Genomic DNA, 12862 nt, shown 5'->3' on the forward strand with positions numbered 1-12862 from the left:
TACACATTCTCTCCGTGTTGTGAGAGTTTCCTCCGGATGCTCCGAATTCCTTCCATAGTCCAAAGTTGTACAGGTTAGGTAGATTGGTCACATTAAAATTGCCCAGGGTGTCCAGGAATTTTCAGAACTGTTACTAATGCGGACCAGAAGTTCATAACAGTGGGTTTGTTATGATGACAAAGGTTGGGGGAAGGACATGGAAGACGATGCTCAGGACCTCGAATTATTGATTTGGATATTAAGTCCAGAAGGCCACAGCATCCCGAAGTGAAAATGAGATGTTGTTCTTCCAGCTTACGTTGAACTTTGCTGGAGCATTGCAACAAGCCTGAGGTAGAGATGTTGGTCAGGGAACGCCGTGGTGTATTAAATTGTAGCTGAAAATGTGTTGCTGGAAAAGCGCAGCAGGTCAGGCAGCATCCAAGGAACAGGAGAATCGACGTTTCGGGCATAAGCCCTTCTTCAGGCTTATGCCCGAAACGTCGATTCTCCTGTTCCTTGGATGCTGCCTGACCTGCTGCGCTTTTCCAGCAACACATTTTCAGCTCTGATCTCCAGCATCTGCAGTCCTCACTTTCTCCTGTATTAAATTGTAGGCAACTGAAAGTTTAGGGTCATTTTTCTGGTCAAAATGTAGGTGTTCTGCAAAATAGTCACCCAGTGGGTCACACACTGTTGCTGTTCAAAAAGACATTCACTACCCTCTTGAAAGACTTAATTGAATCACCCTCTGCCACATAATGGATTCCACACCCTCAGCTCTTGTGATGTGAAAAAGGTTTTTCTTTCATCATTCTTGCTTTGCTTGTACATTAATTTAAATCTGTCCTCTCATTATTGTTTTTTTAACAAGTGGAATCTGCTTCTCCTTATCTACAATGTTCAACCTATGTATGATTTCGAAAACCTCAATCAGATCTCTTGCTGCTTCTCTCGAGAGAAAACAGCCCCAACGTCTTCAATCTGTCCTCTACAGCTGAAGTTTCACATCGCTGGAACTATTCTTGAAATTGCTTTTGCACTCTCTTCATTGCATTATATGTTTTTCTTATAATTTGTTATGCACAACTGTAAACAATGCTCTAGCTGAGGTTTAATGAATACCTTATACGAGTTCGACATCACTTCCTTGCTCTTGTATTCTCAGCTTTAATAATGACATAGAACACCGTCTTTATTTATTGCTCCTTTCACCTCTCCTGCTACCTCCAATGATCTGTGCACAAATGCTCCGAGATCCTTCTGCTCCTGTACTCCCTATTTTGTTTGTCTTTCAGTGTTCATCTGACCAAAGTGCATCATTTCACATTTCTCTGCATTGAAACTCATCTGCCACCTCTGTATCCCTGTACCAACTTATCAGTGTTCTCGTGCACCATCACATTTTCCAATTCTTCCAAGTTCAGTGTCATCTGCAAACTTGGAATTTATCCCCTGCACACCAATATCCAGATCATTGATATACATCGGGAAAAGTAAGGGTCCCAATACCAACTGCTGGGGAACTAAACTACAAGCCTTCCTCTAGCCAGAAAAATATCACTTGATCATTACTCTTCATTGTCTACCACTGAGCTAATATTATACCCATGTTGTCACTGTCCTTTTTATATCATAATCTAAATCTTAACTCGCAAGTTTAATGTAAGAAACTGTATTGATGCTTTCTGGAAATCCATGCAAGCATTACTGTCATCAGCCCATTCTGTTGCTTCAAAACAACTCTAATAAGTTAGTTAAACATGAGTTGCCCTGTAGAAAACTATGCTAACTCTTCCTCATCAACCCACCTTTTTCCCTGTGACCGCTAACAATTGTTTCCAAACATTTTGAAGTTAAAAATTACGCAACACCAGATTATAGTTCAGGTTTATTTAGAAGCACTAGCTTTCTGGGTGCTGCTCCTTCATCACGTGGTTGTGGAGTGTAAGATCGCAAGACACAGAATTTATAGCAAAAGTTTATAGTGTGATGTAACTGACATTATATATTGAAAAAGACCTGGATTGTTTGTTAATTCTGTCATCTTTTAGAATGATTGTGTTGGTTTCAGTTCAAACTGTCGGACTGTAATCTGGTGTTGTGTGATTTTTAACTTTGTACGCCCCAATCTAACACCAGCACTTCCAAATTACAACAACCTTTTTTGAACAGGGTTGTAATGTTAGCAAGTCTCCAGTCTGCAGTGGTATCCTGGAATCCAGTGAAGGCTGAAAATTTATAGCCTGTGAGCCTCTTCAATTTCTACCCTTCCTTCAAAATCCTTGAGTGCATTTCATGAGGTGCCGATACATTGTAACGCTTATGCGCCAACAATCTATCCAAGACTAGGACTTATTAATTTCGATCCCTTCTAGAGACAGGTTGGGCAGCAGCACCCACTTTTGTAATGACAGATGCAAGGTATTTATTTAACAGCCCAGCCCTCTGCCTCTATTTGTAAATGATCTCCTTTCACCACCTGTAGACGATTTTCAGATTTCCCTTTGTTATCTGCTAGTGTTTTTTCATAGTTCCTCTACTTTTCCCGCTGTTTCCCCCTTCCCCAAAACCTTTGATATTCCTGTTGATTGTCAATTTTATTTTCTTTCTAAACCTGTCATAACCATAGCTTTTCTTTCTAACATTAATTTCAACCTTCTTGATCATCCTCCAAGCCTGCGCCCCACATTTTGCCCTTACACACTAAAACTTTCTTCACTTCCATGATCCGTATCCCTATATTCCCTTCTTATTCATGTATTTGTCCAGGTGCTTCTTGAATGCTGCTGTTGTTTCTGCTCCCACTACCTCCTGGCAATGTTTTCCAGGCACTCATCACCTTTTGTGTGAAAAATGTGCTTCACACATTTCTTTTAAGCTTTCCCCTTTGCGCCTTGAACCTGTGTCCCCTCGTAATTGACCCCTCCACCCTGGGGGAAAAACCTCATACTTCCCAATATACCCATGCCATTCAGAATCTTATAAACGTCTATTAGGTTACCCCCTCAACCTCCTGTGCTCCAATGAAAATAAACCTAGTCTGTTCAACTTGTCTTCATAGCTAAAATCCCATATACCTTGCAACATCCTGCTAAACCTTTCCTGTACCCTCTCCAAAGCAACCGCACCCTTCTGGTAGTGTGGTGACTAGAACACAATATTCCAAGTGTGGCCTAACTAACATTCTATAAAGCTGCAACATAACTTGTCTATCCTTATACTCAATGCCCCTTCCAATGAAGACAAGCATGCTATAAGCTGTTTTTCTACTACCTTATCTACCTGCACTGCTACCTTCAGCGATCTGTTGACCTGCATATCCAGATCCCTCTGCATATCAATGCTCCTAAGGATTCTGCCATTCACTGTATAATTTCCATTTGTATTTGACCTTCAAAATACTTCACCTCACATTTGTCCAGGTTACACTCGAACTGCCATTTTTCTGCCCATGCCTCCAACTGATCTATAGCCTGCTGTATCCTCTGACAGTCCTCCTCACTATCCACAACTCCACCAATCTTTGTGTCATCCTCAAACTTACTAATTAGACCAGCTATGTTTTCTTTCAAATCATTTATGTCGATAACGAACAGCAGAGGTCCCAGCACTGCAGAATAGCCCTCTATTTTGAAAAGCATTCTTCCACAACTACCCTCTATCTCCTATGACTAAGCCAGTTCTGCATCCATGTTGCTAGCTCACCCTTGATACTATGTGACTTCACCTTTTGTACCAGTCTCCCATGAGGGACTTTTCAGGAGGGATTCTTGACACAATATGTATATAATCCAACCAGGGAAGAGGTTATACTGGATTTGGTTTTGAGAAATGAGCCCGTCCAGGTGAGTGAAGTTTCAGTGGGGGAGTAGTGACCACAATACCATGAGTTTTAAGTTACTCATGGATAGGGAAAACAGCTGTCCTCGGGTGAAAATGTTAAATTAGGGGAAGGTGAACTACAACATATTAGACAGGAACTGGAGAATTTTGATTAGAGGCAGCTGTTTAAGGGTAAATCTACATCAGTTCTATGGCAGTATTTCAAATGGCAGTTGTTAAGAGTTCAGGAATGGCACTTTCCTGTGAGAGTGAATGACAGGTATAGCAAGTTACATAAGCCTTGGATGACCAGAGATGTTCTGACCTTGGTCAGAAAGAAAAAGGAAGCATATGTAAGGTCTAGGAGGATGGGAACTGATGAAGCCCTAGAGGTACAGAAGAAAAGTAGAAAAGAACGTAAGAAAGGAGTTCAAAGAGCTGAAAGGAGTCATGGAAAGTTGTTAGTAAGCAGGATTAAGGAGATTCCCAAGTCTTTTATACATATATATATATATACCTGGTCCGCTCATGGAGAAAGGAGGGCATCTGTGAGTGGAGCCAGAAGAAGTAGGTGAGGTCCTAAACAAATATTTTGTGTCAGTATTCACCAAAGAGAAGGAATTGATGGGGGATGATTTCAGAGAAGGGAATGTTGTCTTAGATTTGTGCTCACATGGTTAATGTTTAATATTTGTATAAATAACTTTTTTTTAACCAGTCATATTTTTTTGAAGCAATCCAGAGCCCTTCATGTAGGGCTTCATAACAAACTGCCGCACAGGAGGCTACCGTGGAAAATAAGGGCCCATGGTGATAGAGGCAAGTTGCTAGCATGGATAGAAACTTCGCTGTCTGGCAGAAAGCCGGCAGTCGGTGACAAGTGGTGTTCCACAGGGCTATGTTGGGACCACAACTTTTTAGTTTATACATTAATTATCTAGTTAAAGGAACGGAGGGCATTCTGGCTAAGTTTGCAGACAATACAGTGATAGGTAGAGGGACAGGTAGCATTGAGGAGGCAGAAAGGCTGTAGAAGGGATTGGACAATTTAGGAGAGTGTGCAAAGAAGTAGCAGATGGAGTATAGCATGGGTAAGTCTGAGGTCTTGCACTTTGGTAGAAAGATGGGAAAGCAAATCTTAGCAGGACTTATGCACTTAATGGTAAGGTCCTAGGGAGTGTTGCTCAACAAAGAGACCTTGGAGTGCAGGTTCATAGTGCATTGAAAGTGGAGTCGCAGGTAGATAGGATAGTGAAGAAGGCATTTGGTATGCTTTCCTTTATTGGTCAGAGTATTGAGTACAGGAGTTGGGAAGTCATGTTTCGGCTGTACAGGACATTGGTTAGGCCACTGTTGGAATATTGCATGCAATTCTGGTGTCCTTCCTATCGGAAGGATGTTGTGAAAGCTGAAAGGGTTCAGAAAAGATTTACAAGGATGTTGCCGGGTTTGGAGGATTTGAGCTTTAGGGAGAGGCTGAACAGGCTGGGGCTGTTTTCCCTGGAGCGTCGGAGGCTGAGGGGTGATCCTATAGAGGTTTATAAAATGATGAGAGGCATGGATAGGATAAATAGACAAAGTCTCTTCCCTGGGGTCGGGGAGTCCAGAACTAGAAGACATAGGTTTAGGGTGAGAGGGGAAAGATATAAACGAGACCTAAGGGACAACTGTTTCACGCAGAGGGTGGTGCGTGTATGGAATGAGCTGCCAGAGGATGTGGTGAAGGCTGGTATAATTTCAACATTTAAGAGGCATCTGGATGGGTATATGAATAGGAAGGATTTGGAGGTATATGGTCTGGGTGCTGGCAGGTGGGACTAGATTGGGTTGGGATATCTGGTCGGCATGGACGGGTTGGACCGAAGGGTCTGTTTCCATGCTATACATCTCTATGACTCTATAATAGAGGCAATAGAAGAATAGAGACTATTGTGAACAAACCTAGGTTGCTGTTACTTGCAATTTGATACAGACATCAAGTTTTTGCAGAAATGTAAGAAAGTAGGAATGATCCCAAAAAGGGCTATGGATCACGAACCCATTCAAGTAATAGCAATCTATGTTTGTTCAATACATTGCATGAGTTGTATGACAGTTTGATCTTTTATTATAAATTCTGTGTCTTATGATCCTGCCCCACTAGCTACCTAATGAAGCAGCAACACTCCGAAAGCTAGTGCTTCCAAATAAGCCTGTTGACTATAACCTGGTGTTGTGTGATTTTTAACAGTCCAACAGTGGCATCTCCACCTCATACTGGAATTGAGTTGAATTTAAAAGCGTGCTTAAAAATGTCATTGAAAATTGTTAAGGAAATGTAAATCTTGTGCCGAATTGTTTAAACAAAATAGTCAGGAGCAGAGACCTTGAGCAATTAACTAGCTTTTATTCATGGCCACTGGGAATACATCTTCGTTCGAAGAAATCCGATATATTCCAATGAAGTTCACGTTACAAGTTATATAGTATATCGCTAACCCACTGCCCATGAATTATGCAACCTAGGGGTAGTCACAAGGTCCACTTACGTTACATTTCTTAATGTCTACAAAACTGAATGTTATCTTATATTGCAGGTTCAGCTAGGCAAAAACAATCAATAAGGGACATAGTGAAGCTATCCATCATTCTATGAAGCAGAACTGTCTCAGGGGCCAGAGGAGCAGAGCTAGCTTGCAGCTGCCAGGTCAGGCTATCAAAACAGATTTCCTCAGCCAAGGCTCAAACAGCACTATGCTAACAGGCTACATTTTACTCCAAAAATTGCTTTGCGACAAAAATGCTTTCCACACAATTTTGTGCCAATTTTGGTCAAATTCTCCCACAATCCCTCCTTTTTTTTTAAAAAAGAACAAATTGGGAGTGTCAGCAAAAGGCGACATTTACCCAGAGCTAGGGGATTGTTAGGGGGTAGTGCTTAGAGATTGGACAGATCGTCCTCAGGTTCAGTAAGGACAGGGGAAACCTAAGCATCCATGAGATCGCTGGAGTGCAGGGCCACAACAGGGAACTGAACCAAGCACAGGATTGTCTGCATTTGCTTCGATTTCTGGTCGAGTAGTTCCAAAGGCAGGCAAAAAGAAAGCTGCACGTCACTCAAATTCTATAAGGGCTCGCTTGGTGCGAGTTTAGGATGGATGGGGATATAGGTACATAGCCAGCAGTTGGAGTTCTTCTGTGCGTAAAGAAAATTTTTAAACTGTAATTCCCACTTACTAGAGGTTATCAGGCTATCCACTGTTCCCCAATCAAACATAGTTAGTGAAAGAAAGATAAGAAAGTGTAGTAAAAGGCAGTGTGATCAGGCTGAGCCATTTGCGGACGTAGGCGGAAAGGTGTCTCTGACAAGGATGGTGCTCTTTTGCATTGCGTCTCATGCATCCATTCGGGCCTCCCCTTGACCTTGACTGCTGTGCGGGTGACCAGCAGGACTAGGAACAGGCCTTTCTACCTAGCCTCTAATTTGCCTCATTCCTAGTTCTTAGGCTTGGCGTACCTGTGAATGTAAACTTTAAAGAGTTTTGGTTCGCTGATGCAGATATTTCCCATTTGTCCACCGCTATTGTGGCAGCATTTTCAGTCATTGGGATGGTTTTGATTCATCTACTAAATACATCTACTATTGTTAGAAGTTATTCATAACAATGTAGTCAAAGTAATTCTTTAAAAGCAAGTTGTCGACAAGTAAAAGGCCCACCGGGCAAGGAAGTGGTTCAACAAAAGCAAGACATCCCTTTTACAGCATTTGTTTTTGCTTCAGCTTCAGATATGCTTCAGCTCTTTTCTCAGCTGCTTTCTAAAAATCTGGGGGTCACCAGGTTTGTAAGAGAGTATTAACTAATCCCTCCTTACCCCAGTGTGTGCAATAATGCACATAATCAACTGAAAATAGGCTGCAACAAAGAAGGAGCATAAACTTGTCCAGCAGGGGCCACCCATATTTTGGTTTGAGTATCAAGAGACCACCCCATTTGAGTCCATAGTTTGTGCTTTTCAGCAGGGGCTCCCCTCTGATTTCTGTACCCGTTCTTATACTGTCTCTAACCAGGTTTTGCTGGGAATCCAATGGGACCAGAAGTGTAGTGTAAGACTGTTTGCTTGGCAGCCATGATTTGAAGATGCCGGTGTTGGACTGGGGTGTACAAAGTTAAAAATCACACAACACCAGGTTATAGTCCAACAGGTTTATTTGGAAGCATTAGCTTTCGGAGCGCTGCTCCTTCATCAGGTAGGAGCAGTGCTCCAAAAGCTAATGCTTCCAAATAAACCTGTTGGACTATAACCTGGTGTTGTGTGATTTTTAACTTTGCTTGGCAGCAGCATCTACTCGTTCATTTCCTTTGGACTCTGTACCAGTTGTGTCAGCATGAGCCGAACGTTTTGATAACTGCCAGACTGGTTGGACAAAACAGTATTACTAAGAGGATGCCCTGTGGAGGTGAAATCTTCTATGTTCCCACAAGACTCCATATTCGTGGGCCATGTTAAAAGCACAACAAGAGTCGGTATATATTAGCAGATTTTCCTTTTGCTATGGTGCAAGCACGTTGATCCCTGCATTAGTTCCAAGGTAACAATAAGGTCACATCGCTCCTCAGTGGCCATATTTCCACAGTTAAAGCAAGGGCCTGCCATTTTATCCCTGGGGGATTTTGCTATTTTGTTTGCAGTCCCAAAAGTGTAGTACTGGGGGGCTGCCTGTCCCCATTTCTAGGATCCTCTCAGGGTTGTTCAGCAGTGGCTGCTGGGTGGGCATCAGAGGTAGGTTCTGCCCCCAGTGGGCATACTGGTCTCATTCAACCCTGTCAGGGCTGGCGCATGGCGTATAGAGATCACAAGGCCACTGGACATTTTTTGGTTTTACCTGTACCTTGGATTGTGGTTCAGTCTCGTTCTGGCCATCCCAAAAGAAAACCACTGCTCATCTCATTTGGGACCGGGAATTCTTGGACTAGTTCATATTGTTTGTCTGGATCATGTCGGCGACACCAGAAGGAATACATTGCAAAAGGTTGCATTAAACAAAGGTGAGTTAGCTTCTCGATTATTCTTTTATTTGTTGGCTGTATACCACTTTTGTCAGACAGCTGACCACCTATTTCAGTCTTATAATACAAGCCATTTGTATTCAGGTCACTCCCAGAATTTTGCTGCCTTTACGTCTGTATTATTCTATGGACAAATTAGGCTGGTTTCTCCTTACAGTCAGGGGCTTGGTTCATTAACATTACTCTGATTCCTGGGATGGCCCCTGATTTAGGATGTCTCAGGCTGCTCACCCCCATGATGTCGTTATGAAGCTGGTTACCGATACTGGACCCTTCATTTTCAGCGTAAGGGAAGGTTTAAAATCAGGGGGTGAGCTGGGGACTATCAGGAGATATTAGTGGCTCATTGGGTCCTGGAATAAAATCTCCATTCCTCATCTTATCAGTGTCATCCCTTTCTTCAAATAGGGTTGGTATGCCAGCCATAAGCTTGGGATGATGAGTAGAATGTAAGTTCTTTCTATTTTACAGCATTGTTGCTTTAATCTTTTTTTTTATTCTTCTGCCTTAGTGGCCTTACACTGTTTCTCCTATTGCCTTTGTTTTTCATCTTCCTATTCACACTCCGCTATTCACATCTCCAAGCTTTTGGGAGTTCCATCTGCTGTACATACCTCTATCCCCCATCACATGCATAATTCCTCCAACCGGTCAGTCAGGTATCTTTCCATTTAGTGTAATGGCTTTATCCTTCTATAGAGTTGAATTTAAAATCATCCTTAAAGATATTATTGAATATCAACACAATCTGTTGTTTTGTTCATTTTATTTTATTAAACTATGTTTGTCTGGATGAAACGGTGTTTAGTCATTACAAACAAAGATCATCATTGGATTTTCACAATATCAATGATCTGGATTTTAATGTACAAGGGATAGTTTCCAAATTTGCAGACGACCCTAAACTTGGAAGAGTTGTAAACCTTGAGGAGGAATTCCGTAAGGACATTGACAACTTGGGGGAGTGGGCAAAGATGTGACGGATGCAATGCACTGCAGTGAAGTTTGAGGTGCTGAACTTTGTTCAGAAGAAAACTGAAACAGAATATAAAATCGAGAGTGTGGGAGCAGAAGGATCTGGGTGTATACCTGCACAGATCATTGGTGGCAATATAGGTGGAGTGAGCAATAACTAAAACATACAGTGTTCTCAGCTTTGTTAAGAGGGGCATAGTGTATAAGAGCAAGGGATTTATGTTGAACTTCTGTTAGACCTTAGATAGAATATTGTATAATGTCATAAAAAAGATGTAAATACACTGGAGAGAGTGCAAAAGTGATTTACAAGACTTTCCTGGTATGAGAAAATACTGGTATGATAGTAGATTGAAGAAATTGGAACTGTTTCCCTGCAGAGAGGAGATTGAGAGCAGATCTGAATAAGGTTCTCAAAATTGTGAATGGGCTGGACGGTTTAGCTAAGAAGCTGTTTCTACTTATAAGAGCAACAAGGGCATAGATATAAAGTAATGTGCAAATGAAGCAAGGGTGATGTGAGGAAAGGCTTTTACACATTTTGGTTGAAAGGTTAATTTTGACTACAAGTGCAATGTCACTGTTCTTAACAAGTGTAATGGGATAGTTTAGAGGGTAGATGAGACCTGAATGTTGCATCGGATCCATACAGTGGCAGTGAGGCATTGTTTAGTTTGGCACTAGAGTGTAATCTTACATTATGTGTGAAAGTCTTCAAAATCTTGAATCTGCAACTGCTACCTCAAGTGGATATTTGTCTCTTGAATCAAGCTGACACTCTTGTGTAAAGATGCTCACTTGAAACAAGAGAAGAAAATTGCTTGTGTAAAGATGATCACTTGAAGAAATCAAGCAAGGTGAGGACCATAGATCAGATTCTTGGATACTTGAGTCTAATGTACGAGAGGATCTTAAGGAGAAAGTGCTTTGAATTAATTTGATACTACTATTATGAAGTCAAAAAAGAGCAGCAGCATTCAGAGCCTGATTTAAAGAAAACACATTTGAGTGATGATTTACAACTTTCTGTCTAAATTGTTTATTTTTCCCATTTCTGCAATTTTTACAGTTTTACAATCTAATTTTTACAATTCCTCCCAATGTTACTACTAAAAGGATAGTAGTATTTTATTTTGCATTTTTTTAAAAGTGAGGACTGAAATGAAAGAGACTTGTTTTAAAATCAGTGTTTGAAAAGGTAGCCTTTTGTTTTATAAGACCATAAATAATAGGAACAGGAATAGGCCATTTGGCCCCTTGAGCCTGCTCTGTGATTCAGTAGGATCATGGCTGATCTGACGCTCGTCACTTCTACTTTCCTGCTCTTTCCTCACAACCCTTGATTCCCCTACTAGTCAAAAATCTATTTATCTCAACGTTAAATATATGCTGCTCCCACAAGTCGCTGTGGTGATGCATTCTGAAAATTCTCAACCACTGAGGTTAGAAATACTCCCTCATTTCAGTATTAAATTGGCACCTCTTTATTCTGAGACGGTGCCTTCTTGCCCGAGACTCTCCCACAAGGGGAAACATCCTCTAAGCATTTACCCTGTCAAACCTTAAATAATCCTAAATGTTTCAATTAGATCACCTCATATTCCTCTAAATTCCAAATTAGTAGAGATCCAAGCTGTTTAATCTTTGCACATAAGACAATACCTCCATACCAGGGATTATCCTAGTGAACCTTCTATGAACTGCCTCCAGTGAAATGATATCTTCTTAAATGAGGGGAACCAAAATTGCTCTCAATACTCCAGATGTAGTCTCACCAGCACCTTGTGCAGTTGCAGTAAAACTTCCCTACACTTATATTCCAGCCCTTTTGGAAGAAGGGCCAAAATTCCATTAGCTTTCCTGATTACCAGCTTACACCCCTGTGCTAGTTTTCTGTGTTTCATGCACAAATATTCCTAAGTGCCTTTGTATTGCGGCTTTTTGCAGCTTTTATCCATTTAAATAATACTTGCTTTTGTTCTTTTCAAAATAAACAGCTTCACATTTTCTAGCGTTGTAGTCCACTTGCCACCTTTTTACCCTGCTGACTTAAGTTATCCACATCCATCGGTAAACTTTATATCCGACTCACAACCTGCCTTTCTCCTTGTTTTTGTGTTGCCTGTAAATTTGAATGTAGTACCTTCGCTTCCTTCCTTCAAAGTTATATGTATTATAAACAGTTGCGATCCTAGCACTGATCCCTGTGGAATCTCACTGGTCATAGGTCACCAACCTTAAAAAAAACCACTCGCTTTATACCTGTTTGCTGTTTCCTGCCTATTAGCCAATTCTTGATGGTGCTTAATTCCTCCCCAGTATTCTCTAGTATTCATGGAATGTTTAAAATATCTTCTACTATAAAGACTGTTGCGAGAATATCTGCTCAATTCTTCTGCCATTTCCTTGTTGCCCATAAACACCCTCCCAGAGTAATTTTCTAAGGAGCCTATGTTCATTTTAACCTCTGTTTTCCTTTTGATATTTAAAGAGCTTCTGTTATTTAAATAGTTTAAATCAGTTTTAATATTCCTCACTAGTTGTTCCTCTTATTTTCTCTCTTCCTTTACCTTTTTAGTCCTTTACTGCTGGATTCTGACTCTATTCCAGTCTTTAGGGCTACCACTGACTTTTGCCCACTTGTGTGCTTTATATATTCATAGAGTCACAGATTCATACAGTATAGAAACAGATCCATCTGTCCCCTGTGCTGACCAGACATTCCATTCTGACCTCGTCCCATTTGGCAGTTTTTGGCTCATTTCCCTCTTAACTCTTCATATTTATTTATCCATCAAGATGCCTTTAAATGTTGTAATTGTACCAGCTTCCATCATTTCCTCTGGCAGATCTTTCCATACACGCACCACCCTCTGTGTGAAAAAAGTTATCCCTCAGGTCCTTTTTAAATCTTTCCTGTCTCCGCTTAAACCTGTGCCGTCTGATTTTTGATTCCCCTACCCTTTGAAAAAGAACTTGGCGATGCACCTGTCCTTACCCCTCGATTTCATGAACTTCTATAAGGTCACCCCTCA

General features: G+C 41.2%; 1 protein-coding gene across 8 annotated transcripts in view; it reads left to right on the plus strand.

Moving 5' to 3' along the window:
• cep112 (centrosomal protein 112) overlaps window positions 1–12862 on the plus strand; it is a 577437-nt gene that overhangs the window by 59099 nt on the left and 505476 nt on the right. The gene's annotated exons all lie outside the window — the stretch shown is intronic.

This window comes from Chiloscyllium punctatum, chromosome 39 (assembly GCF_047496795.1).
Source record: "Chiloscyllium punctatum isolate Juve2018m chromosome 39, sChiPun1.3, whole genome shotgun sequence".
In the NCBI taxonomy this organism is placed as follows: Eukaryota; Metazoa; Chordata; class Chondrichthyes; order Orectolobiformes; family Hemiscylliidae; genus Chiloscyllium; species Chiloscyllium punctatum.